At 37.5% G+C, this 25,496-nt stretch overlaps 1 protein-coding gene across 5 annotated transcripts in view; it reads left to right on the top strand.

Annotated features, from left to right (window-relative positions):
• Positions 1–25,496, top strand: part of CARMIL1 (capping protein regulator and myosin 1 linker 1) — a 4,434,936-nt gene that overhangs the window by 2,797,294 nt on the left and 1,612,146 nt on the right. The gene's annotated exons all lie outside the window — the stretch shown is intronic.

The following is a 25,496-nucleotide window of genomic DNA, read 5'->3' as shown; positions in this document are numbered from 1 at the left end:
AGTTTGGAGGAAGAAACCTGTAAATGCCTTGACAACTACACCCTTTCCCCTCCTTAATCCCTCCACCCCTTTCAAAAAGACTCTTGATGTCCCTTCCTCTCTGGGAAATAACCACAAAGTCCTAACTGTCATCAAAGAAGTTTATGCCATATGATGGGAAAGCATCCTCTCTGTAAAAGGCTTGCCTTCACTGCCACAGAACCATTTCCTTCTGCTTGGCCCTGTCATTCAGGGCTTACTAGATTAAGGCACCATAGAAAGAGTGCCACCCTCCTTCATAGGAAAAAGGTTTTCTTCCAGAATCTTTCTGGTGCCCAGGAAGGAAGGACAATGGAGACCCATTCTGGATCGCTGTCTTCTGAGCACCTTTCTAAAGGTACCCACTTTCAAGATGCTCTGCCTGCATACTCTTCTGCCTTTCATTCTTTCTCAAGCTTTTCTTGTTTTTCTGGGCCTAAAGGATGCCTACCTCCACTTCCCCATTCAACATTCTTGCAGGAAATTCATCAGATTTTTCCAGGCTTATTACATACTCAGTGTAGTGCTTTACCTTTTGGTCTTTTTGTGGCACCAAGAGTTTTTACAAAGTGCTCAACTCCAGTGGTTACCTTCTTTCGCACAAAGGAAATTCAGATTTTCCCCTACCTGGAAGACCTACTGTTTCAAGCTGTCTCCAAGGACTCCTCAGGTATGTTCATTTCATGATACATCTCATTTCCACCCTAGGGTTCACAATCAACTTCAGAAAAATTCCATCTCACACCCACTCAGGACCAGGTTTTCCTGTGTTGCAGAGTAGACACACACAGAATAATTGCCTTCCTTCTTCAAGAGAAAATTGTCTGTCTGGTCACCTTTTTTCAGTGATCCCTCCAGCCAGACTACATATGCAGAAAATTCAGTGGTATCTGAAATCAGCCTGGTCTCAACATTTCTATCTGATAAAATCCTTCCTCAATACTAATACAAACAAATCTAAAAAACAAATGGTTTAAATACAGGTCACTGAAGTCACATGACCAGCAGTCCAAAAATCATGTGACCACAAGTATATAAAACAAATCATTAAAATTAGAAAAATTAGAAAAAACATAACATTATCGCAACCTAGTATGTTGCAATTTAACAAGAACAGGTTTCAAGGTAATCATATTATTTAAACCTGGAAAATGGTCAGAGTTCAACCTAAGAATCCATTCATACTCTTAATTCAAGTAAATTACCACTATCACCACCTCTGGCAGGAGGCCGTATTACATCAATAACTCTAAAGGAGAATCTATGTTCAATACCTGAATCAACTATGTGCTTACACAAGGCATTACTGTCAATGGCCCTTCTAATCTCTGATTTGTGTTCAATGATGCGTTCTTTTAGCTTTCTAGTGGTCTTACCCACATAGAATGCAGTACATTTCACGCAATTAGCTAAGTACACCACATTAGATGTAACACAAGTGGTAGAAAAATTAAACTGATAAACTTTACCACTAATAGGATGTTTGAACTTATCACTGCAACCAACCACAATATCAGAACAGCAGGAACAATTCAAACAGCCATACGTGCCGGGCTTAGTGGTAAAGTCCTCTCTACAGGCCTGAAAAATCTTTGTAACATAACATATTCTTCAAGGACTTCATATTTCTATATGAGAAAAAGGCCTGTCACCAAGAATGTCTTTAATCTCACTAGAGGCCATTAGTACAACCCAATTCCTCTGTATTATTTGTTTTACAAAACAAGTCAAGGTATTATAACTAGTAAGATACCTAGTGCATACTTTTGAACATTCTAGGTTAACAGAACCAACATCATCCCCAAGAAAAATCTGCTTCAATATTGTCTTCCTATTAACTAAAACTTTATTTTTTAAATCTAAAACTAGTTTAGAATCATAACCACTATCCAGAAACTCTTTGGACATCTCATCCAACTGTAAATTAAATGTAGCATCATCAGTATTTAGTCTACTAACTCTATTAAACTGTGAAGTAACAATCCCCTTAAAGACATGTGGGGCATGCATGCTGGAATAATTAATGTATCTATCAGAGTTTATCTCCTTTTTGTGAATACTGGTATGGATAGAACCCTCATGTAGTTGTATCTTAACATCCAAGAAATTAATCTCACTATCAGAGGCATCCATCTTAAATTTCAAGAAACTGGTGCTTGCATTTAAATAATGAACAAATTTATTCAACTGTGAAAGGGAACCTTTCCAAACCATAAAACAATCATCAACAAGTTTAAGGGTCGTGTTGCAGTCCTTTATCCATTTATTCAACATGGAAGTGGTGAAGACTGTTAACTCTGTCAAGTCTCTGTTTATGAATGAGACTAATCCTTTACTACAGTTTGCCTCTTCGGTTTGTTCTACATCGAAAAGTGATGAACATTGGAAATCTGAGAATGTTTCAGATTTTCATAAAAAGCTGAATCTTTTTGAAAGAAAAGTGGGTACTTATAAACGTTTGCAATGGCAGCGTTTTAGCTTTTCTGCATATGTAGATAAAGGCATCGTCCCACGTGGCTTGAGAGTTCTCAAAATGCCTTCATATGGGAACGCTTATCCTGAGCTCCTGAAGTGGTGGCAGCAACTTAACATCAAGTTAAGTTTGGATTACATGAGTTTAATGAATGAATTCTTTTCAACTATCGAGAAGGAACTTAAAGATGAGATACTAAATATGGAAAATGAATTAATGGATATGCCTGTATTTGCGTCTGTGGGTGAGTTATATCAGCAGCTACTTGACAGAACACAAGCATTGGATGACCGTTTGGAAGTAACGAAGAAGCGTAAACTCACGCGTGATATCAACGACTTCCAAAGGGGTCATATTTTCTCATGGCCGAAAAATGATCAAACTTTTAAACCTAATGCTGCAGTACGTAGTAATAAGAGAAGTTTAGATGTTCTTGATGGCTTTTCTGAAACTACAGTTGATACTGCACAACAACATGAACCGGCTTTGGCAGCTTCGTCGAATCACTTACAAGTGAATATGCCTACTTTGGCGACATCTACGCTAGACTCCACGAATGCCTGCTCTCAGTCAGAACTTAGCGACAAGCAAGACGGAGAGGCTAACTCGCGTTCCACTGTGGTTAAGAAGGCACAGCAACTTACATTTAATTTCTCTGGCAAACGCTTTCATCTAGAACAGCCAGAGGCTGTAACTGAGCGTTCCTCTCCAAGAAGGAAACCGTTTATGGGACAAACAGTTATCCAGGCAAACATAAGAATGAGAGCCCTTTAGGGCAGGGCAGGGCAAAGAAAGTCGCAAATGACTAAAGGCATTCTCAACCTTTCAACCTTTAACTTGAACTCTGCTCACTGTTCAGTACTACATAAAGGGCTTAACTTTATTCCTACAGCGAAGGGTGATCTAGTGACTGTGCTTACAGACCTTAAGATTTTCATTAGAAATGTAAATTTAAAGGTTTTGTTTGGTAACTCTGTCGTTAATGGAATTTCATGTAAATGGCGTAGTACCTTTATACCTTCTAGTATGCCTGTGGTTACAGCATTTCATGATTTGTGTGAGAGGGAATTAAGAATGTTGTATTCTGACTGCAATATTCTGAGATTTTCTCGCTTTAATTTAACATTTGATGAGTATCAAGCGCTCAAAAGTCTACAGGCGAGCAAAGATTTAGTGATTAAACAAGCCGATAAAGGTGGGGCTGTAGTCCTTATGGATCGGCCTAAGTTTATATCTTTAGTTTCTGTTCTACTGAATGATGTTGAGGCTTTTAAACGTATTACATCAATAGATGTTAAAAGATGTATTAGTTATGTCAATATGGTGATCTATGATTTGCAAATTAGTGGTGATATTACTCTGGATTTATTTCATTTTTTTACTGTTTCTTGTCCAATTATTCCTTGTCTCTATGGGCTGCCTAAGATACACAAGTCGGTGACCAACCCCCCCATGAGACCAATTGTATCGGGGGGGGGGGTGGATCACCGAACCTATATCTATATATTTGCAAACACAATTGCAACTATATTTACCTAAATGCACTTCTGTGCTAAGAGATACATCTGATTTCCTTTGTAAATTGCGTGTTTGGTTTAATAGTATTGGTGGTTCCTGTAGACAAAGTGAGTATTTGTTTGTAACGCTTGATATAGCATCCCTTTTTACTGTAATACCGCATGATTTTGGTATTGAGTCTATCAGACAATTTTTGATCTCCCAATCTTCTCTTGTGAATAGATCTGTTGAGAATATTTGTTCTCTTCTAGATGTAGTTTTGAGGAACAATATTTTTCTGTTTGATGAATGTTTATATTTGCAACTCACGGGTGTAGCCATGGGTACTTCTGTGGCTAACACTTATGCCAACTTGGTGTTATACCAATGGGAGAAAGCTTATATTTATAATTTGGATAATTCTTTTGTAAGTAATATATGTTTTTGTCAACGTTTCGTTGATGATTGTTTTATGGTTTGGAAAGGTTCCCTTTCACAGTTGAATGAATTTGTTCATTATTTAAATGCAACCACCAGTTTCTTGAAATTTAAGATGGATGCCTCTGATAGTGAGATTAATTTCTTGGATGTTAAGATACAACTACGTGAGGGTTCTATCCATACCAGTATTCACAAAAAGGAGATAAACTCTGATAGATACATTAATTATTCCAGCATGCATGCCTCACATGTCTTTAAGGGGATTGTTACTTCACAGTTTAATAGAGTTAGTAGACTAAATACTGATGATGCTACATTTAATTTACAGTTGGATGAGATGTCCAAAGAGTTTCTGGATAGTGGTTATGATTCTAAACTAATTTTAGATTTAAAAAATAAAGTTTTAGTTAATAGGAAGACAATATTGAAGCCGATTTTTCTTGGGGATGATGTTGGTTCTGTTAACCTAGAATGTTCAAAAGTATGCACTAGGTATCTTACTAGTTATAATACCTTGACTTGTTTTGTAAAACAAATAATACAGAGGAATTGGGTTGTACTAATGGCCTCTAGTGAGATTAAAGACATTCTTGGTGACGGGCCTTTTTTCTCATATAGAAATATGAAGTCCTTGAAGAATATGTTATGTTACAAAGATTTTTTCAGGCCTGTAGAGAGGACTTTTACCACTAAGCCCGGTACGTATGGCTGTTTGAATTGTTCCTGCTGTTCTGATATTGTGGTTGGTTGCAGTGATAAGTTCAAACATCCTATTAGTGGTAAAGTTTATCAGTTTAATTTTTCTACCACTTGTGTTACATCTAATGTGATGTACTTAGCTAATTGCGTGAAATGTACTGCGTTCTATGTGGGTAAGACCACTAGAAAGCTAAAAGAACGCATCATTGAACACAAATCAGAGATTAGAAGGGCCATTGACAGTAATGCCTTGTATAAGCACATAGTTGATTCAGGTATTGAACATAGATTCTCCTTTAGAGTTATTGATGTAATACGGCCTCCTGCCAGAGGTGGTGATAGTGGTAATTTACTTGAATTAAGAGAGTATGAATGGATTCTTAGGTTGAACTCTGACCATTTTCCAGGTTTAAATAATATGATTACCTTGAAACCTGTTCTTATTAAATTGCAACATACTAGGTTGCGATAATGTTATGTTTTTTCTAATTTTTCTAATTTTTCTAATTTTAATGATTTGTTTTATATACTTGTGGTCACATGATTTTTGGACTGCTGGTCATGAGACTTCAGTGACCTGTATTTAAACCATTTGGTTTTTAGATTTGTTTGTATTAGTATTGAGGAAGGATTTTATCCAAAAGCTTTGCTATTATAAAGTGTGTTTTTCTCAGTTCTGGTTGTTGTTCATATTTTCTTGCAGCTTGTTTTTTTGCTCAACATTTCTATTCCCTGGATACCCTAGTCCCCCTATTACCTCACCCCAAAAAGGAGCTGTTGGAGAGAGAGGTCATGCGCAACCTGAGTCTTTCTTTCACCCCAGCCCTATACAACCAGGTTCTTCACACAAATGCTTTGGAGAGCGCATGATGGTTTGGACAAGATCCTTAGGAATACAGGGGAAATGGCTTTCTCATATCCTGAAAGAAATATGAGCCCTTCTGCAGGCATTGTAGATATTCTCCTATCTGTGGAAAGCAGGCACTGTACTAGTGTAAACTGTCAACTAAACAGTTATGTGGTATCTAAACTCACAGGGAAGTGCAAGATCTTACCAACACAAATGGGCACAAGTGTCACAGCTACATTCAGTCATTCTCAGGAGAATGTACTGGTGAACTGCTTAAGCAGGTCCTTGGAGGACCCTCATGAATGGACCCTGAACAAGCAAGTCTTTAAATCTATAAATCATCAGTGGGAAACTTCACAAGTAGACCTTTTTGCTTCTCCAGAAAACCAGCAGCTTCCCCAATTCTGCATCAGAAAGTCTTCCCCCTCAGCTTTGAAGACAGATGTCTTTTCTTTCCAATGGTTGGGGAGGCCTCCTGTATGCCTTTCCCCCTTTGCCTCTACTCCCAAAAATCCTTCTAAAAGTTCAGAAGGAAACCCCAAAACTGCTACTGTTGGTCTCCTCCTGCTCAAGACAACATTGGTTACCTGTCCAAGGGAAACTATAGGAAAATACCGTTGCAGTCGGACCTAATCACTCAACAGCAAGTTGTGCTTCTCCATCCGAATCTAGCTTTCCTGCCTCTCTTTGTGGATGATAGGGTTCTAATTCCTAAAAGATGCCTCTTCTCTGTGGAGATGGTGCAGGTTCTACAGGAAGCCAGAAAACCTACAACCAAAGGTTTTTAATTTGATGCTTCAGGCACAGCCAAGACACATTCTTATTAGATATTCCTGCTGCCCTCAAATATTTCTGTGAATTATTACACTCTGGTCTGTCCTATTTTTGCATTACAATCCATCTGTCTGCCATTAATGCCTTCTTGCCTCTTGATCCTCCTCTCATGTTGAGGATGGAGGTCAAACATTTCTTGAGAGGTGTGTCCAATACTTTAAGCTGCCTATTTCTCCTCCCTGGGATCTCAACTTTGTCCCCCTTTTGAGCCAGCAGCTTCTGTCACTTTAAAGTTTTGCAACTGGAAGACTGTCCTCCTGCTGGTTCTTACCTCTGCCCAGTGTGTCTGAACTTCAAGCTCTTATGGCTACTTCACCCTTTCTCTTTTTCCACAAAGACAGAGTGACTCTCGGGGCCAATCCACCATTCATGCCTGAGGTAGTGAATGAGATGTCCCACAACCAGACCATCCACCTGCTTACCTTTTTCTGTAATCCCCAAGATAAAGGGGAATAATTTTCCACTCACTGGACATTCATAGGCAGTTGTGATTTTTACTAGGACAAAGCAAAAACTGAAAAATTGACAAGCTTTTTTTTTTCTTATTCATGGATCGCATACTGGACCATCCTGTTGCTAAGATTACCTTTGCATCGTTGGTATCTATTTCTTTCTATTCCACACAATTAGAGAAAGCATTGCCTTCTTGCCCAAGGACATATTCCACTAGGACAGTGGCTTCCTCTGGGGCATTCCACAAAGGTATATAGATCCATCTTGAATGCAGCCACCTAGTCCTGTGTGCACATATTCACCAAACATCACAAGATTGATGCCTTTTCAAGACCCAGGGCTGCCTTTGCTAGGTCTGTCCTGTCTTGTCTCCTGCACAGTTCATTCTTCTTTTGGCCAACCTACCCTTTTTCTGCCTCCTTCAGCTCTGGGAATTATCCCTGTGTTGAGTACTGCAGCAGTGATATTGGTCAGGACATAGTACACTTGTTTAAAAACTTAGCAGAACAGTAAATGTCCTACTGATCACTGTTGCAGTATTCCTTTCCTCTTTCCCTCCTTCCCCTCTTTTCTCCCACTGTTCTGTTCATATTTTTCTCTTTCCCTTTGCTGTAAGCTATCACCTGATGGACTGTTTTCTGGGATATTTATTTACCTGTTTGAGCTACATCACATAGCATAGGTACCCATGGTTCCTGAATTATGGCAACCTAGAAAATTTGCCAATCAACTGGCAACCTTCAAGTCCCTTGCCTAAAAATAAATCAAAGTATGTTTAAGCCTGATTATAATCTTAACAGTATTGTTTAATTACACTGCAGTGCTGCATATAAATATGGCTCTTGTGAACCACCAGAACCTGCAGTTGCTCCTCTGTCCGCTTTCTTGCCCCACTCCAGTCTTGAGACTGCATCTTAAAATAATCTTTATCCTGAACTCTTTTCTTTTCTAACATAAAGAAAATGCAACCGCTCTCCTTTGTACTCTAATCTGTTATTTAAAATACTGAGCATGACCTACATTATTTTAATAGCTGCTTCTTCTTTCAGCTTTTCCCAGTTGGGGGTCGCCACAGTGGATTACCTGTCTGCTCATAATTGGCAGTGGAGTTTTATGGTGTTGAGTTGCCAGCCCAGCTCCCAACATTCCATGAAAGGCACACACACGCATGCACTCATGCATAGGACCAATGTAGAGTATCAAATCCACCTACAGCATGTCTTTGGGATGTGGGAGGAAACCGAAGCACCTGGAGGAAACCCATGCAGCCACAGGGAGGACATGCCGACTCCGCACAGAAGGCACCCCAGCCGAGGATCGAACTGGAGAACCTCTTGCTATGAGGCGGCAACACTAACTGCTGCACCACCACAGCCAGCCATTATTTTAATAGCTTTGTAAATGTAATATTTTTATCTGACACTACATTTCTTTTTTTGCCGATCTACTATAGTTGCAAACAACTGCTGCAATAGGCTACTGTAACTTACAGATTGGTTCTTGCACCTCCGAACATGAGTGTATCCCCGCTACACTCAGGCTAACTTCGCTCACCTACCCTACCCCCATTTCCACCCACTCTCACTTCAGTTACATTTATACATCCAGAATCTCCTCCCCTAATTACTCTTTAGCCATTCTCAAACCATCTCCCATCTTTTTAGCTCCTCCCCTAATTACTCATGCCCATCCCAAGCCATCTACATTTTTTTTCTATTAGCAACCTTGATTGAAAATCAGTACTTTAAACTCCTCAGCTGTTTTTAATAAGCATTTCTCTTATAATCTCTTTCTATAAACATAGATATAATACATTTTGCTTCCTCATTAAACCTGGTATCACTGGTTGTCATTCTCGAGGCCCTAATAAATTGGCCTCTGGGTATGTTCTTTTTAATGAAATAAGGATGGTTACTGTCAAAGTGAAGATAACTGCTGGTAAATGTATCTTTTCTGTGAATTTCACTATAAAATGTGCATTCAATATTTAATTTGTCAGCGAAAGTATTCACCAAGTAGCAGTTGTGTATTTTGAAGTTGGGACTCAGTTTTGTACCAACTAGAAGAACGGACTTAAGTAAAATGTTATTAGAACTTAAGTTTAGTCAAAAGTTGAATTTAGCATATGTTTTAACAGTGTTCGTTTGCTTATTAGTAATATAACCAATTTTGGTTAAAACTATAAATGTTAAAAGTTGGGAAAAAGAACTTAGATAATACTACAGTGTGCTTTTTAGATATGACCGTTGAGAATAAAGACATATGTTCCATCATTAAAAAGAACTGGAAGATTTTAGAGGGTAGGTCAGATGTGATAAGGATGATAGGAGATTCTCCCAAGTTTATATTATAATTATTTTTATATACAAAGCGTTTATTGAAAAATTACTCCAGTAAAATTCCATCTACAGGAGAAATGTCCAGTAGAAATAGGGTATGTATAAGTGTGGAGGGTGCTCTTGTATCTAGGTACATCTTGGAAGTGACTTTTTTGAATCTAAAACACCTAGACATTAGTGATACCAGAGATATATAATTGTAAGACAATAGGAATTGTTTATATAATTGTGTGTTTTTAATGATTGCTTTTGTATAGGGATGTCTAAGATGTTTACAGAAGCGTATTAAAGAACATCTTTATTCAATAAAAACAAATATGTTAACAATGCTTTATTTAAGCACACACTTTTATGTAAAGAAAACAAGAAATGTATGTTTTCTGTTCTAGAACAAGTACTGAAAGATCTTAGAGGAGGTGATTATAAAAATAAAGTTGAGCAGAGAGAGACCCTATGGCATTTGAAATTTGGGGCAGATACGTTACTTGGAGTAAACGACTCTATCAGTATTAAATGTTTTTTAAAAGACAAAAGATTGAAAGTGCATAATAGTTAATAACCAATGAGTTTTTTGAGATATATGCTTTAATAAAGCCTGATTTTGATTTATGTAAAGTTTTATACTAATTGATTAAGTTCAATGTTTTTTTTTTATTTAATTGGTTGTAATTATATTAATAAAAATGTGTTTCTGTTGGAGGGTTGTAATGTAAAATGGGTTGAAGACAGAAGTTTATTCTGAAGAAGTATGTGGTAGATGAAAGTGAAGAATAACGTTTTATTATACTATTTATTTGTCTCCATACATCACTGCTAGGCTTGGTGGATTTATTTGATTCTTCTACCCCTTTCCCATTTATCTTGTACTTATCCCGGTGATGTGCAGAGCCGGTCTCTGTATTGTACTTTTCTTTTGGTCTTGTGTTAACTACAAGCTACATGTCTCCACTGCAGAGGTCCCAAAGAAAGCGCAGTATTTTTAGATTTCTCGTCAGTTTGCACAGCATAGTTGCAAAGTGTTACCCCTGGTGTTAAGGAAGCAACTGCAAGCTACCTGTCTCCACTGTGGAAGCCCCAAAGAAAGCCCAATATTTTTGGATTTCTCCTCAGTTTGCACAGAATAGCTGCAAAGTATGTTTTGTTCAGTGCTTCTTTTCATATCCACAAAGCCACCCAAATACTGAAAGAACGAACACGGCAGCATATACTGAATAAAAACTTTCAAAATTTTAATATATACAACACGGTAAGCGCTTTCACAAAAAAAGCTTCCTCAGACCTTCATAGTGCACAAACAGAGAAAATATTATATGCAATCAATAAATTCAAATAAACCAATCAACATTCAACACTAATTAATCATTCAAATCAGATTAAAAGGGAAATAAACAGGATGCTAAAATAGATATACAAAAAACATACATGCATAACGTTCTAAACATGTCCTGCATATAAAATACAAATATTTAAAACCTATATTCATCTAAACAATCTCCTTTTTCTCAACAGAGGTTTTATAGAAACACGTTCATTGAGTCCATGACCCCTGTCAGCACTAAAAATTATCATCCAATTATTTTCCTTAAACTCGGTATTATTGCAAATGTTACCCATCCGTATGAGAGGCAGGACTAAATCAATCACTCTAAAAATAAAATGATGTGATTCCCCAAAAGTCATAACATGTTTGGAAAGGGCATTAGTAGTAATGCCCTTCCTAATACTATAAACATGTTCTCTAATTCTGTCACGGAGGCTACGATTGGTTTTGCCTATATAAAAAGACCTACACAGTGTGCACTGAGCAAGATAGACCACATTGTTGGTCATGCAGTCAGCATTAACATTAAAAGAAAAACACCTATGTAGATCAGGATGTTCAAAGGCTAAAGAAGTGTCGATATATTCACAAAAATTACATTTACGACAAGGTAGTGTAACGCCATCTTTACTAAAAATGTTTCCTTTCTTAATCGCTCTATCACCACAGAGTATCCGCTTCAAATTCTTCTTATTCCTAAACACAAACTTTGGATAGGGACCAACAATATTACCTAACTCAGGATCAACATGTAAAATAGACCAGAACCGCTTGAAGATATCACAAAGCGCATTCTGGTCTCTAGTAAAAAACAAAGCAATGCGCACATAATTGGAGAAACTCTCATGAGAAGATGAGATATAAACTGGTTCTATAGGTTGTGGTCCATAATAAGGGGCTGCTGTACCCTTCCTCATGGAACTCAAACCAGACCAACTAGAAAGAACCTCATCCTGTGAATACCCTCTCAATACTAGTCTCTGTAATAACTCATTTATATCTGAGGAAAAACCTTGAGCTGTAGGGTTTAATCTGGACACTCGAATTCCTTGTCCACGAACTAAATTACGAAACACATAATTAGGGTGCATACTGCACTTGGCCAATAAACTATTCCGAGAACAATTCTTGCGGTAAACACCAGTGTTAATCAGAGAGCATGGTAACTTCTCTACAAACAATTCCAGGAATTCAATCCTTTCATTCGAAGAAACCATAATAAATTTCAAACAATCAGATAAACCATTAATCTGAAAGTGGAAAGCTTCAGGATCAACCATATTACCATTCCAAAGAAAAAAGACATCTTCCACAAAACGATGATAAAAAACAACATTCTTACAAAATAAACATGTATTAAATAGAACATTCAACTCCCAGTGCGCTAGAAACATATTGGCGTAGCTATTGGCACAAGAAGTGCCCATAGCTACGCCATGTTTCTGAATAAAAAATTCATCATGAGAAACAAAAACGTTGTTCTCCAAAATAAGTTCCAAAAGAAAACAAATAAGCTCAATCTTAACTAAATCATAATCACTATTAAGCCTCAAATATTCGTGTATATAGCGAAGCCCTAGCTCATTAGGTATCATTGTAAAAAGAGATTGAATATCCATTGTTACAAAAATCAGATCTTCTAAATTCCCAATAGTCCTAATGCAATCATACAAATCTATAAGGAATTGTTTAGATCCTTGCAAAACTGTTTTATTTAGTGCTATTACAGGTCTCAAGTGCTTCTCAATAAAAATAGACAAGGGTTCCATTATCCAACCAGCCCCCGAGACAATAGGTCTCATGGGGGGATTGGTGGGATGTTTATGTATTTTCGGAAGTCCTTGAATCGACGGTATCAAAGGGTCAGAAACAGTAAAAAAATTTAAAGGATTCATCTGAAACTAAACCCATATTAAAGATTTCTTGTATCGAGTGTTTAATTCTAATAATAATCTTTAAAACATCCAACCTTTCTAATTTCTGATAAAAACTAGTGTCACTCAGCATCTCTCTCATACTTCTGAGATAGTAAATGTTATGCATAATCACAACTGTACCACCCTTATCAGCTAGTCGAATACAAATATCATGATTATTCTTAAGCATCATCAAAGCTTGCCTCTCACAAATCGTGAGATTAAATTTCTTACCAGGTCTATACTTGCCCAGGTACTGATTGTAATATTCATATAAACTATCCTCAGTGAGCTTACAATAGGCTTCTACCAGGGGATGGTTTGGTGGAACAAAGGTGCTCAAGGGTTTAAAATCATGAACATAATTAGATACATTTCCATCATTCATGGTAGTAAGAGAGTTCCCATAATAATGTCTTAACATTAAGTTCCTACAGAAAACTCTCAAATCCAAAATAGTTTCAGTTAACTTACTATTTTCAGAAGGAATGAAAGATAAACCTTTGCATAGCACACTCTGCTCTTCTATACTCAAACCATACGAAGAAATGTTAACAATTAACGACTTTGCATCTTTCCCCACATTTTCTTCAATGACTGGGTCTGGGGTTGCTCCCCTGATAACTTCCTCTTCTGACGACCCCGACTCATCGATCTGCTCTGTCTCCCAAATTGATCTGGTCGAACGGGCAGAGGAAAAGGGAGGTCGCCAGAAACGTCAGCAGAAGTAGTACTAAGAGGTACACGAGAAACATTATTAATAACTTTAGGTCTAACCACTTTACCTTCAACACATTTACTATTAACAATAACTTTAGGGAATAAATTCTGTCCCATTTGCTCATGAGATGGAACAACAGACACAGGTAACTCCACTTCTAATGGCATCATTAGAATCCTTATGCACATTACTAGGAATAACTGATGATACTTGTCACATGCATGCTAGACCCACACGCATTAATAGTCAATATTGTCAGTTGTTATAACCGCTGAACCATTACGTACATTAGGGACAGCACTAACAAAGTCACCAGTCTTTACAGAAGCTGTCTTGTCAAGTCTCGGAACATCCGAACTAGGTGCATCATTGTTTATAGGCATAGCAATTGTTTTCTTAAATCTGGTACTAGCCGGAAAATCATCCGATCTAGACCACACAAAGACTTGACCGGTCTTAAAATCATTAAAATCTCTCAAAATTTTCACTTTCTTTTGCTGTAACAGTTTCCTTTCATAAACTGCCACACCATCTAACACACTTTCAAGCATAGAGTTCAAAAGATCATGAGGGAATGTTTTAAACAAAAGCTCTTGTTTAATTTTAAGTTGGTTTCTCAAACTGTCCTCTCCCGGAGAAAAGAACTCATTAAGTAAGCGCATATAACTGGCGCTCATTTCTAAATTCATTCGTTCGCTGCCATTTAGAGAGTAAGTCCAGAAAATGGTTACCTTGTGTTGGCATATTGAGGACGCGCAGTCCTCGAGGAACAATATTATTATCCAGGCAGAACTCAAAATGCTGTGTTTGTAACTGTAACTTCTTGAGCTTTAAAAAATCATGCTCAACAGCTTCTAACTGTTGTTGAAGCTCCTCACGCATTCGCGTCGCATCAATGACACCTTCCGTTGTACCTTCGGTAATACCTTCGGTAATACCCATGGTAAACAGCAACTTCCGATCCTTCTCAAGGTAACTAGAGAACCGCTTGGACAAATTGAAATCACCTCTGCTAGTGCTGGCTGGATTGTAGTCCAACTTGATCGAAATGGGAATACCCTCTGCCATCTTTCTGTGTGCCTTGTCACAATAAAAGTAAAAATAAACAACAAAAACGACAGAGGCACAGAATAAACGTTCGTTCAGTATAAATAAATAAAATGTCCACAAAGCAACCCAAATACTGAAAGAACAAACACGGCAGCATATACTGAATAAAAACTTTCAAAATTTTAATATATACAACACGGTAAGCGCTTTCACAAAAAATGCTTCCTCAGACCTTCATAGTGCACAAACAGAGAAAATATTATATACAATCAATAAATTCATATAAACCAATCAACATTCAACACTAATTAATCATTCAAATCAAATTAGAAGTGGAGATATACCTGTGTCTGTTGTTCCATCTCATGAGCAAATGGGACAGAATTTATTCCCTAAAGTTATTGTTAATAGTAAATGTGTTGAAGGTAAAGTGGTTAGACCTAAAGTTATTAATAATGATGTTTCTCGTGTACCTCTTAGTACTACTTATGCTGACGTTTCTGGCGACCTCCCTTTTCCTCTGCCCGTTCGACCAGATCAATTTGGGAGACGGAGCAAATCGATGAGTCAGGGTCGTCAGAAGAGGAAGTTATCAGGGGAGCAACCCCAGACCCAGTCATTGAAGAAAATGTGGGGAAAGATGCAAACTCGTTAATTGTTAACATTTCTTCGTATGGTTTGAGTGTAGAAGAGCAGATTGTGCTATGCAAAGGTTTATCTTTCATTCCTTCTGAAAATAGTAAGTTAACTGAAACTATTTTGGATTTGAGAGTTTTCTGTAGGAACTTAATGTTAAGACATTATTATGGGAACTCTCTTACTACCATGAATGATGGAAATGTATCTAATTATGTTCATGATTTTAAACCCTTGAGCACCTTTGTTCCACCAAACCATCCCCTGGTAGAAGCCTATTGTAAGCTCACCGAGGATAGTTTATATGAATATTACAATCAGTACCTGGGCAAGTATAGACCTGGTAAGAAATTTAATCTCACGATTTGTGAGAGGCAAGCTTTGATGATGCTTAAGAATAATCATGATATTTGTATTCGACCAGCTGATAAGGGTGGCACAGTTGTGATTATGGATAACATTTACTATCTCAGAAGTATGAGAGAGATGCTGAGTGACACTAGTTTTTATCAGAAATTAGAAAGGTTGGATGTTTTAAAGATTATTATTAGAATTAAACACTTGATACTGGAAATCTTTAATATGGGTTTAGTTTCAGATGAAACCTTTAAATTTTTTACTGTTTCTGACCCTTTGATACCGTCGATTCAAGGACTTCCGAAAATACATATACATCTCACCAATCCCCCCATGAGACCTATTGTCTCAGGGGCTGGTTGGATAACGGAACCCTTGTCTAGTTTTATTGAGAAGCACTTGAGACCTGTAATAGCGTTAAATAAAACAGTTTTGCAAGGATCTAAACAATTCCTTATAGATTTGTATGATTGCATTAAGACTATTGGGAATTTAGAAGATCTGATTTTTGTAACAATGGATATTCAATCCCTTTTTACAATGATACCTAATGAGCTAGGGCTTCACTATATACACGAATATTTGAGGCTTAATAGTGATTATGATTTAGTTAAGATTGAGCTTATTTGTTTTCTTTTGGAACTTATTTTGGAGAACAACGTTTTTGTTTTTCATGATGAATTTTTTATTCAGAAACATGGCGTAGCTATGGGCACTTCTTGTGCCAATAGCTACGCCAATATGTTTCTAGCGCACTGGGAGTTGAATGTTTTATTTAATACAGGTTTATTTTGTAAGAATGTTGTTTTTTATCGTCGTTTTGTGGACGACGTCTTTTTTCTTTGGAATGGTAATATGGTTGATCTTGAAGCTTTCCAGTTTCAGATTAATGGTTTATCTGATTGTTTGAAATTTACTATGGTTTCTTCGAATGAAAGGATTGAATTCCTGGAATTGTTTGTAGAGAAGTTACCATGCTCTCTGATTAACACTGGTGTTTACCGCAAGAATTGTTCTCGGAATAGTTTATTGGCCAGGTGCATTATGCACCCTAATTATGTGTTTCGTAATTTAGTTCGTGGACAAGGAATTCGAGTGTCCAGATTAAACCCTACAGCTCAAGGTTTTTCCTCAGATATAAATGAGTTATTACAGAGACTAGTATTGAGAGGGTATTCACAGGATGAGGTTCTTTCTAGTTGGTCTGGTTTGAGTTCCATGAGGAAGGGTATAGCAGCCCCTTATTATGGACCACAACCTATAGAACCAGTTTATATCTCATCTTCTCATGAGAGTTTCTCCAATTATGTGCGCATTGCTTTGTTTTTTTACTAGAGACCAGAATGCACTTTGTGATATCTTCAAGCGGTTCTGGTCTATTTTACATGTTGATCCTGAGATAGGTAATATTGTTGGTCCCTATCCAAAGTTTGTGTTTAGGAATAAGAAGAATTTGAAGCGGATACTCTGTGGTCATAGAGCAATTAAGAAAGGAAACATTTTTAGTAAAGATGGCGTTACACTACCTTGTCGTAAATGTAATTTTTGTGAATATATTGACACTTCTTTAGCCTTTGAATATCCTGATCTACATAGGTGTTTTTCTTTTAATGTTAATGCTGACTGCATGACCAACAATGTGGTCTATCTTGCTCAGTGCACACTGTGTAGGTCTTTTTATGTAGGCAAAACCAATCGTAGCCTCCGTGACAGAATTAGAGAACATGTTTATAGTATTAGGAAGGGCATTACTACTAATGCCCTTTCCAAACATGTTATGACTTTTGGGGAATCACATCATTTTATTTTTAGAGTGATTGATTTAGTCCTGCCTAGCATACGGATGGGTAACATTTGCAATAATACAGAGTTTAAGGAAAATAATTTAATGATAATTTTTAGAGCTGACAGGGGTCATGGACTCAATGAACGTGTTTCTATAAAACCTCTGTTGAGAAAAAGGAGATTGTTTAGATGAATATATGTTTTAAATATTTGTATTTTATATGCAGGACATGTTTAGAAAGTTATGCATGTATGTTTTTTGTATATCTTTTTTAGCATCCTGTTTATTTCCCTTTTAATCTGATTTGAATGATTAATTAGTGTTGAATGTTGATTGGTTTAGGAATTTATTGATTGTATATAATATTTTCTCTGTTTGTGCACTATGAAGGTCTGAGGAAGCATTTTTTGTGAAAGCGCTTACCGTGTTGTATATATTAAAATTTTGAAAGTTTTTATTCAGTATATGCTGCCGTGTTCGTTCTTTCAGTATTTGGGTTGCTTTGTGGACATTTTATTTATTTATACTGAACGAACGTTTATTCTGTGCCTCTTTGTCATTTTTGTTGCTTCTTTTCATATGCCTGTCTATTTAAAGAAAGGCTAAACTGCACATCAGAGACCACCTTTCCGCCCCCCCCCCCCCAGTTACCTTTCTGGTGGTTATTTTATTTATAAAACACCATCCTTTCTCTAGTCCCTGTTCCCAGATCTACTATCTTTAGAAATCTTGGCTTACTATCCCCTGTACTGCACGCATATTTTTTATACCTCCCAATAGAACTTCCCGTGCATTACCCATACCCAAGCTCTGTATTCCAGTAGTACTGCTTTTCCCAGTCCTCTTGCCATCATTTTCAACTCCTTTTTGTCATAATACACATCTACTGCAGGATATTCACTGCATCTTTATACCTTATCATCTTGTACCTTAATAAATGATTGATTTTTTGCTGCTTTTGTGGTCTGGTGTGTCTTCATTCTACCAGATCTGTTCACCTCACTATGCTTGGGCTCACTCTGTCCCCTCAACCCTATCCCCATTTACACCCACCCCCCACATCAATTTCATTTATACCCTCTCTGCTCCTCTCCATTCCTCTAAATGGCCATTCATACAACACCTCTCCCCTTCCCACCAGCTAGCCAATCACACATAGCCACATCTTTCTTAACTACGTTACCACCCCTCCCCTTCCAACCAACTGACCAATCTCTCATAGTCTCTTCTTTCTTCACTACCAACCACTTCCTTACTGGCTTCCAGTGGTTATCAACCATCCCTTACGTACTACAGCACACACCAGACCCACAGTCACAACTCACTGCAACCCCCACAACCTCAAACAATGTCACTTTTACACACATTCTCTACTATCCTTCTTATAACAGCATATCTAACTACTTCATACTTTGGACAACACATTACTTTTATCTCTTCACTCACATTAATCAGCACAGCCCAAACAGCCATCACTCATCCAACTACTTTAACATCACCGTCCCTCTACAACAATTCCCCCTCAGAATTCTTTTCAGTTAAGTATTGTCCAACCCAACCAACTACTAACTTGTTTCATAAATATGTAAAATTCCTCACTAAATTCATCAAATTATTCCCATGCTATCTAACACTACTTAATCTAGCTGGAGACATATACCCTAACCCTGGTCCCCAGTCAAACTCCCATGCAAACCCACCACAAAAAAAAAAAACAAAAAAAAAAAAACTTCATAATGCACCCCCCCCCCCACAGTAGTATTGACATCCTAGTCTTAAATATTAACCTAAGGAGTATCCTAAACAAAATTGAGCAGCTCCACGCTACCCTCAGCCTTTATAGCCCTGACACAGTCATTCTAACTGAAGCCTGGTTAAAACCACACATCAAAGACAATGAACTACTAACCCAGGGTTACAATATACATCAGTTAGACAGAACTAACAAACAAGGGTGGTGGCATTGCAATTATGTATAAAAACACACTTAGCCTAGAATGATTAGACAACAACCCCTATGATACAGATAGCTCAGACGTACTTGTAGCTAGCCTACAGCTAAACAATAACAAGTGTATCACTATCTTTGCAGTCCACATCTCCCCAGGCAACAATTCTGCATTAATTGAAAATCTCCTTAATTGGGCAACAACCAACTTTAATCAATTAACAATCATCACAGGAGACTTCAACCTAGACTGGTCTTCCTGCTTTTCTGATAATCCATCAAACTACGTTAACCTTTTCAGCTTTACACAAACCATCACCACCCCAACTAGGATTGCAAACAGCAAGAAACAGTCTATACTTGACTGGATTCTCACTAATAGACCCTCCATATGTCCTCACTCTGGGTGTCTCTCAGATACCCTCAATGAGCATAGACCCACCTTCCTCCAAAGACAGAAAGTAAACTCTAAAAAAAAAAAAAAAAAAAAAAAAAAATCACATACAAGCAAATCTTTAACACTAAAAATGTCTCCATTGATATTTTTAACTCTCTGTTGAAAGAATGTAACTGGTCCCCACTAAAATACTTCCAATTGGATATTGCAACTCAGTACTTTAATGACACATTCCTGGAAATTCTCAACAAATTAGCCCCCATAAGGAAAATCCGCATAAAAGCTAAACCAACTCCATGGCTAACAAAACAACCTAAACTCCTTATGAAAGAGAGAGAGAAAATGGTCCCACTGCCTGGCCACCAAAAACCAAACAACCCTCCAAAACTACCAACAATTAAGGAATGCAGTCAAAAAGCCCACTACTATTCTACAGCTCAAGAAAAACATCAAAACAACACCCCAAAATTTTGGGCCTCTATAAATCAAATTCTCAATCCCAAACGTTCGTCAGCCCCTAATCCCTCCCCCTCAAACTCCACCAAAAGGTTTGCTGTCAAAATCTCGCAACACACTTTTGTGTGAGTCATCACTTACCCGACTCAGAATGTCGGAAAATCCAAACCTTTACATAACCGAAAATGGTAATTTAGGAAAGTCGACAACTCAATAATGTTGACTTTTCCAAAACTACCTCAACTTCGGTTATATGAACGTTTTGCAGTGGGGCAAGCCCCCTGCATCCCCAACATCCTGTTACTTACATATACTAACTCTGAGATTGCACTACAGTGAGGGAAAGGGTAAATTTCCTGATCCTAACTATAGTGCTTTCTCCATTCAAAATGACAAATTAGCAAGAACGAATGCACACTAGCATTCAATCTTGTGGATTCTTCGTTTTAACAATCAATGTTACGACACCTTGGAAGAGTACCTTTTGACCTTCCAAGGTCACGTAACTGTTTTATGACATTTTGATGGCAAACTCCACCAAAAGCATAACCACCCATTTCAACTCTCACTTTGCTAATTCCATACTCTCCCTATTAAATCATAGCACCACCAGTCCACTAATTGTACCCACCACCCCTGCCAGTAATACCAATGAGCTACATTAATAAACTTCTCCATCGACTAAAACCTCTAGCAGCTGACCTTCTTCACAATGAATTCCTGAAGCTGGCAGCTGATGCCATCTCTTACCAAGACTCACTACTAATAAATAGATCCATCTCCGAGCAATACATCCCCAAACTCTGGAAGATATCTAATGTTATCCCCCTACACAAAGGAGGCACCTCAGCCCTACTGTCAAACTACTGACCCATCACATTAGTGCCTCCTCTTGCAAACATCCTAGAGAAATGTATACACTCACAAATCCATGCGCTATCTCCTGAACAATAACTTCCTCTCAGACACACAGCATGGCTTCAGACTCAGTCATAGCACCACAATCGCTCTAAATAGCTTCACAGGCATACATCTGAAGCAACAGACTTTACATCTTATCAGGTTTCCTAGATATATCAAAAGCATTTGACACTGTCTCGCACCAAAAACATCTGGACCAACTTGCCACTTTAAGCTTCTCTCACTCCACCCTGTCATGGTTCCATAGTTATCTGTCAGACAGACAGCAAGCTGTTAAATGGCTAGACAGTATATCCTCACTCCTAAAAGTCTTTGTAGTTATACTGCAAGGTTCCATACTTGGCCCACTTCTCTTTTCTGTTATTACTAATGATCTCAATTCCACCACCACATCAGCTAACATTGTACAGTAAGCAGATGATTCTCCACTCATCTGCTCTGCCACCTTAATCCCCAAACTCTTGCAAAAATCACAAAAAGCATTTACAGAGATTGAACACCACCTGTCTGCCAAATAGCTAATACTCTACCCCAACAGGACCAAACTTCTATTATTCATCAACAAACTATCTCACCCCCCCCCCATATCTCATTCACCATCTACTCCACTAATGGCACCAAAATAGAGCCTGTTGACCACACAAAACTGCTAGGTGTCACCATCAACAAATCCCTCAGTAATGACCTGCACTTACCCCAAACTATCAAAAAAGTCTACATAAAACTCATGGCATTCTTTAGAGCAAAACCATTCCTCACCCAGGCCACCAAAGTAGCCATTGCCCAAACCCAGCTACTCTGCACTCTGTTATATGCGTCACCAATAATCACCAGTTTAAAGAAAACAAATCTAAACAAACTGGATGCCTGCTGCAACATAATAACCAAGTTTGCTACCAGCTTTCCGTACAGAGCACATCATTGTTCATCTCTTCACAAACTAGACTGGCTGGAACTCCCAAACCGATTATGCCTCAAGCAACTCACAATTTGCCACTCCATCGTCTACCTCCCAGACAAATGTCCAGCCCTTAAAACCCTAGTAAAACTCTACACTAGCAATAGAATGCTCCACTCATCCAACAAACTTCTTCTAGAAGTCACTAAAACCAGTAATAGCTACAGGGATGCCTTATTCTCAAAACACATTTCCAAACTCTGGAACTCAATACTCATCCCATTCTTAGCACAGCTAACCCCTCCAAATTCAAACATCTTCTCAAGACCTATTTGACTAATAACTGGCAATACTCCAGCTCATCACCAGGGTGACCCCTCAATAAACTCTTATACTATTCATCCTATATTTTACACCCCTGACTCTTTCACTCATAACCTATCTCAGTAAATTCTTAGTACTTTTCATCCTATATTTTACACTGCATGACTCTCTCATTCGTAACCTATCTCCAAATTATTTATTGTATATTTTTATTCTAATTGCTTCACTTGGTTAGAATGCTATCCCATTCCTAATAAGAGGAAAAAATATATGTACTGTTTTGTTTGTTGTGTTGCATTCTGCTACCAACAATTATAATGTGCAATATGTATGACTAACAATGCCTACTGCACTAGTTGAATTACTAGTTGTTGTTGACTTATTTTTTTATTCATTTGTCATCAACTAATTTGCATCACTGTTTCCTATGTAAACCTATATTCTTTTTTAATTCTCTGTAACATTACATAATGTGTATCTTGGAACTTTCCTCGCCGAGCCTCTGCTGAAAACCGGCCTTTTTTCAGGCTCAGTCAGACACTCCTGATAAACAAATGTAAAATAGAATAAATACGCCAACATGGGAATGGAGAAAGGAGATTCTGCTGATAGTTAAGGCAGCAATTAGTGATGCAGACAATAGGCAAGAGGGGGCTGGAATTTATTGGAGAAAACTGGCAAGGGAACCAAGGGTACTGGGAGCAAATAACTAAAGAGGGAAAGATGATAGTATGGGAAGATGCCAAGAGTTTATTTGGACTGCAGGTTAGAGATAGCTTTCCCTATCAAGGACTGATATCAGAGTATAGGCAAAGAGAAAGAAATAGGGGGTCCTAAATGGAAAACCAGCACTGGTAGAGTTTTTAGTAGAATCTAGAACAGAAGCTGCCATTAAAGGAATAATTAGTAGATCATATAAAATATTGCATTATAAGTATAAGAATCAATCAGAGGAGGTTAGAAATGTTTGGGGAGAGAGATTGGATAAGCAACACACAAAGAAACAATGGGAGATATATGTATGTCTCCCAAATATGCAACAAAATCTAGAAAATTTAGGATTTTTGCTTGGAAATGTTTATATAGATATTTTTATACCCTGAGTAGACTGCAGATAATTTTTCTCAGGAAGACAGCAAATACTGGAAGTGTGATGCGGAAGAAAAAAATAATTGGGAACATATTTTCTGGAAGTGTAATGAGTTGGCAGACTTTAAAGATTTCCTGCAGACGCTGCTGGGTGAGCAAATTGCAGCAACTAGGGAAATAATTTTTCTGATACAGAATTGGAATTGCCTATACATAGTAAGGTCTTGCTGAGTCTTATTATGGTGGCTGCCAAAAATGTAATTAATAGACACTGGAAATCAAAGTCTAGACCAACCTTACTAGAAGTAGTGAATATAGTAACAGAGATAAAACAACTGGAATTGGAATCTTTAGAAAAGGGTGGGAACAAATTACCTAGAAAAAAATGGGAACTGTGGGCACAATACATACAGGGGGGGAATGAGGTTTAAAACAAGGTAGGATTTAAATGAGCTACATAATGTTGGTCAGTGATTGGTTAGATTATAAATGATGCATAATATTTGCAACTGGGATTATGTTGGTGTGGTTTGTTTTCATTTATGTAAATGTATGATTGTCTGTGTCATAAGTGATAATTTAATAACAATGTTTCCTGTTTAAAAAAAGTGTTCCGCAGCACTGAGGTGTCCTTTTCTATTTTTTGTCAGATACAAAATACTATTGCCTGCAAATAAAACACCTTTTCTTGATTACCATACCATTTATATCCTTCTTTTTTCAGTCCCTTATTTTCTTTCCCAATGGCTCTAATTAAAAAAAAAAACAGTTAATTGTTGAGACGCATCTTCCTGTAATCTTGGCGTACTTAAGTCTTCCATAAGTATTTCCATTTGTGTTCTGGGTTTCCACATTTCTCTGCTTCATATGAATTTTCATAAAATGTCTGAAATATCTCTAATACTGGATTTTCTGGTTATTTTTCTTGTTATATGCCCCCTAAGTTTGGCAACAACCCTTTGTATGCGTATAAGTCGTCGTGCTTAGTTTTTGTACTTTGGAATTATCAAAAAACAGTTGCTTAACAACAGTCTTTCTAAACTCATGCATATTTATCCAGATATCCCCTTATTTTCTCTTTAACAGTTTGCAGTTGTGCCTCTTCTTATTCTGAGAGATTCCCTTTATTCTGCAATACTTTAACCTTTGTGAGCCCCTGTAAATAATTTATATTACTTTTTAACCATATCTTTTTCTTTTATTTCTACCTTATTATTAAACACCACTTTCATTTTATTCCACTTACTACCTATAACTTAAGAAATTTCTGAATTCCCTAGTAACTCTTGAATAATATCCACTACCCATTCCTTAAATTCTTCTCTATTCCTCTCTTTTTGGTGGGGACGCACCAGTGTACCATTTTTACTTCATTATTGTGCATTTTTATCTTGGTTGTTATTGCTGCACTATCTGACATAGTTAATGGATATCTGTCAAAGCCATCAGTTAAATGCACATGTTCCTGTGAAATGTAATTTCTGTGTAGTCTAACCCAGTTATTGTACCTAATATGTAAATTTTCTTTGAGTTCCTACTACTGAATTCATGTCTTCCTACTACTGAATTCATGTCTTTTATACCAAGACAATTTCTTGAGCTTTGTAAACAAAAGAAATACAACTGGACAGATACCTGGATAGTGTGACCTTAGAAGAGAGAAAATTTTGATCACTTTTCGTAAAATGTTTCATATGTGGTGCAAATAGAATTGCGAATGTCAGTGAACATCCAACCCTGTGTCGCAAGTGAAATTGACTCCATCCACCTCATTGTCTCTTCAGTAAGTGTACTGAGCACATAGTATCCCTGATAATTTCTTCTGCTAAAGTAAGACGGTCTCTCTGTCAAGTGAGCTTTTATAGCTGAATTTCACTCCAGTTGTAAAAGAACAAGTGGAGAAATACCATCAGTTAAAACCAATGTAAGGCAGTTTCCAAGAATCAAAATATACTGATGAAATATCTTTTTTCCTCACTTCTGCATCAGCATGTTCTGTATTGTAGTATGAATGTGCTAGAAGGGATCTCCACCCACAGGCCTTATACTGCTAAAGCTGACGTCAAATTAAC

This window comes from Protopterus annectens, chromosome 3.part1 (genome assembly GCF_019279795.1).
Source record: "Protopterus annectens isolate FY-2018-M chromosome 3.part1, PAN1.0, whole genome shotgun sequence".
NCBI lineage: Eukaryota > Metazoa > Chordata > Ceratodontiformes > Protopteridae > Protopterus > Protopterus annectens.
The sequence above is the reverse complement of the archived record's forward strand: the minus strand, read 5'-3'. Positions and strand labels throughout refer to the sequence as shown.